Below are 4372 nucleotides of genomic sequence, written 5' to 3'. Positions count from 1 at the left end.
TTTACTTTATTGAAACGTCAGAAAATGACACTTTATGACACCTATTGTGATGTGCTGCATTGACTGTTTTTGATTTGATTGTTATTGATTGTTTTTTTCTTCTTTTTTTTTCTAAACAGCACACATCAACACACATTTATGGTGTGAACAGAGCACATGGAGAACAATTGTTTTCTATGTTTCCTTGTGTTGAGCCTGTGTTGATTAACGCAGATCAACGCAGATCAACGCACCTGGTGTGAACAAGCTCTAAGTGTTTAAGCAGTATGGACAGAACTGTTCTTGCTCTCTATCCACACATACAAATCCTGCAATAACAAAACAGCTGGGCCTGAATGGATACATAACACTCATAATTGTACTAATCGCCTGCTGTAAGCCTGCATAAGCAAATGGTTGATTGGCATTCCAATGCTAATTATACAGGCAGAGGCAGAAGAGAATTATCATAGTTTACAGCTCCCACATCATATAAATCATTTTTCAAATGCTTAATAACAGTTTATTGGATGATAAAGCTGACATGAAGCATTTTATTTTTGTAGGTTTTATACATGAAATCAAATATTCAAATAAGAATTACCTGCCAAGAAGCGGCAACAGTTAAATTGAAAATTAAAATGCAATAGAAAAGAAACCAAGACAACCGCGATTGTACAAACTGATTCCATTAAAATGTGATTAAATATTTTGAAGTGAATAGCCAAACTGCAAACTAATTCAAGCCTACAAATAATGACGGAAAAGTAAAGAAAATTAATTAAAGGTACAAGCAACAATGATCACCCCAGTCACTACAGATTCTAAATGTCTTTTTAAGTGCAAAGAAAATAATGTTAATTTGAAGTCTTCTTTTTAAGATGACTTTTCAAATTAAAAAAATGTTTGTTGAAGTACCCCATCCATTACAGGAAAAATTGCACTCATTATATAGCACTATGCAAAACACAAAGCAACATTTAATGTACCTCTCCTCTGTTTTGTCTCCTGCATATGAAAGGATGACGGTCAAAACTTCATGTCGAAAGAACTGTACAAAGAAAAGACCACCTGAATTGCATTTAGACACCTTTCACACTTAGGCCGCTGGCGAGTTAGAGCTAAAGAGCCGCTTGTTTTAGCAGCAATTTAGCACTTTTGGGCCGCTAGTGGGGCACTTTTAACCCCAAAGAGGTTAAAAACTCTGGCGTTGTGGCGCTTTCGAATCGTTTTTTAGGTGCTTCGGAAGCGCTGCCCATTCATTCCAATGGGCAGGGCATTTTGGTAGCTCCCAAACCGTTTCAAAGATGTTGCTTGCAGGACTTTTCAGAAATGTCACAACCCCAGTGTGAAAAGTCACACTAGAATGAATGGGAGGCGGTTTTCAGATACGTAGCAGAGGCTATTTCCAGCGCTAAAGCGCCTGAAAACCTCCGCCGGTGTGAAAGGGGTCTTAGATGAATCTCACAGTTTATAACATTTTCCAATGTAGCGGTTGGTTGCTACTAGTTACAACATCCACGCATATTTCACCCTGCTGCCAGACATCCATCTGACCCACTCTGTAGTCAATAAAAACGTCTTTTGCTTTGTTTAGTTATTTTATTTTGGGAATTGAACTTGGTTGGGGAAGGGACATGGGATGCCCATAGAATACTTAATAGTTGAATGTTAACTCAATAGATGCCGCACACTCTTGAAATAGAATAAGACGGCTGACACTAAACTTGACAAAATTGAGTTCCTCCACCCTTCTCTTCATCCTGCACACAGCTTGATGTACTTCTGTCTCAGACCACTTTCCCTGTCACAGTCTTAGTACCTCCGTCACACAATCAGATATGACTGGGCCTTACTCTGAATAAGCCCCCAGCATGGATAGAAGATGTAACCTTTGAAGGCCTGGTACCCTTCATGGCTGTTTCCGGTTAAAAGATATTACTTTAAAGGTGATGGACTACTGCTCCCAGCTAGTCTGACTTACAAATCTTGCCCGCCCTCATGGCTCTGCAACGATTTGGCACAACTCTCCACAGTCTTTCCCTCTGGCTTTGTACCTAGCTCCCCTGGCATGCCTCCTCCAGATCTCTACTGTGCTTCACTCACTGACTCCTGCCCTGGATCCTTCCTGGGAAACTGTCTCTCCAACTTCTGTTCCAGGACACCTCTCCATGGTCATGTAAGAAAAGGCTCCCTCCCAGCTCCCAAACTCCTCCGCCAGATCCACCCCCCCCCCGATGGGGGTGTTCCTCCAGCACGACAGTATAGCACTCCATCCTTCAGTTCACCCACCCGACAACCCCCCCCCCAGCAGGCTGACCATGAGTATATGTAGGAGGCCTGCCCCCTGCCAATCCTAGTTGGGGATTGGTCAGAGCTCCTCCCATGTACTCCATGTCACTTCAACTCAGCCCCGCCCCTCTTCCAGAACATTCTCACCAAAATCAGGGGAGGCGCCCAAAAACAAACAAGCCTAGCTTGCAGTATAGGCCTGCTGAAATTTACCTGCACTGACATAACATACAAAAACACTACACTTCTAGCACCTACCTATGGTAGAGGGTGCTACACCAACAATACTCTTTAGGGCTCTAGTACCCAACCTGGGGTCCACTCACCCAAGCAGTCACTAGTGAAAGCATGGATTTATAAAGGAACTGCAATGGTAGTGATCTCTAGCAGTCTATTGTAACATATTCCCAGAGTCCGGCCGTGTCCTTCACCATGTCTACAATCAAACAAAGGTGGGGAATTCTCCCCATCATCAGAATATAAAGGGTCAGCTGGGAGGTTTCCCCTTTCCACCATGAATGTGTGGAAGGGGAAATAAAGTATTTTTTTGTTTTTCTTTAACCCACTGGTTGAATGCAAAAAAAAAAGGAATCATCTATGGGCTGCTTAAAGTGTTTGGTACCCCAAAACTTCATATTCTTGATATGTGCCTGCTGTATCATGTACTTGTATAAAAAAGTATCCTGTTCTCTTTGTATTGCTTCCTTTATGTGAAATCCCTGGTGATCCTGCCAGTCATCCTGCTCCCTCTGCCCTCCCTCCCCGCTGCACAGCCATTCACTGGGAAGCCAAGGTTTCTGTTCCAGCCGGTACTAACCTTCCAAGCCCCCATCACTCAAGCAGTTTTGCATAGCCGCCACCCCAACCTTGGTCAGGATAGTAGCACAACGCCACCACTGGATCACTGATAAGAACAGAAACTACACTTGATATTAGCCAATAGGCCGAGAAGCGATTGATTCTTGATAGCAAATCATTCTAAAACTAGGTATTCACTAGTATAATTTAGTTCAACATTTTTTGTTGTAAGAACGTTTGTTAAATCAACGTCCCTTTTCCATCACAGTGACAAAATTTTTTGAAGAAATAGGATGGAAAATGTTTCTCAAATACAAATTTCTAACAGTGTATGTGGTTTTCATTCAGTAAAGTCCATTCATTCTAAAATCCAAAATGTTAAAAACAATTGAAATCTTGAACTACTTTTGTATGAATGACTTTTTGTTTGAAATTCTGCTAGTGTTTACCCAACTTAACTCTGTAAGCATACATTGGGGATTTCATATAACAAAACTTAATTAGCAACACCAACATTCTGTTGTTCACAAACACAATGATGCTAACTGCCCTGCCCTCATCCAATGGGAAGCCTCCATTGTCTGAAATGCTCTTTTCCCTATTAGACTTACCCACACCTTTATTAAATGTAATCTTTCCTTTATGACCTATGTCTTCAAAGATGCTTATCTAATCATCACTCATTACAAAGTGGCCAATTCAATCATGTCCATTATCTTTGGTATCTATTGTAACCCCCTCTTGAATTTTTATGCATTTTTTTATTTTTTTACTTTTTTTCCCAAAGTTTGCAATGTGCAGTTATGATGACACATTACAAATTAAGTTGTATACTATTAATAATACTCTAAAATGTAACAGGCAGAGTGATAGCTAGTGCACTATACCTGGGACCTGTCTAGCAGCCTGGAGAGCAAACCCAGCAGAAGCTGAAAGAGGAAAAGAAGGTCAGTGTATTAAACACATACACTGTGCTTTTGCAATGGGCATATTAGCACCTATAAAAGGGTTAACAACTATTAGGCTGCTTTCACACTAATTCCTGGAGTGCAGTGTACCTGTGGCTTTCCTGTGAGTTAGCTGCACTGAGCCATAGACTTCAATTGTGTGCATGCATCCTGAATGCAGGAGTTTTGGTGCATGTTCAGAAAGTGCACTGCACCCGCAAGATATCTATGGAAAAGTGCAACCAACCTGCAGGAAGGCTGCAGATGCACTGTGCTGCAACCGCAGTGCAAGTAAACTACAGCACATCAGTGTGAAAGCAGCCTTATAGGAGGCTCAAGACAGTAAAGGCTTGTTT

The 4372-nt window shown here is 41.4% G+C and overlaps 1 pseudogene; it reads right to left on the bottom strand.

The window, feature by feature from the left end:
- Positions 1-3108: 3108 nt before the first annotated feature.
- On the bottom strand, positions 3109-3227 carry LOC120930005 (annotated as a pseudogene).
- Positions 3228-4372: the final 1145 nt, after the last annotated feature.

The sequence above is a fragment of the Rana temporaria genome, chromosome 2 (genome assembly GCF_905171775.1).
Source record: "Rana temporaria chromosome 2, aRanTem1.1, whole genome shotgun sequence".
In the NCBI taxonomy this organism is placed as follows: Eukaryota; Metazoa; Chordata; class Amphibia; order Anura; family Ranidae; genus Rana; species Rana temporaria.
The sequence above is the reverse complement of the archived record's forward strand: the minus strand, read 5'-3'. Positions and strand labels throughout refer to the sequence as shown.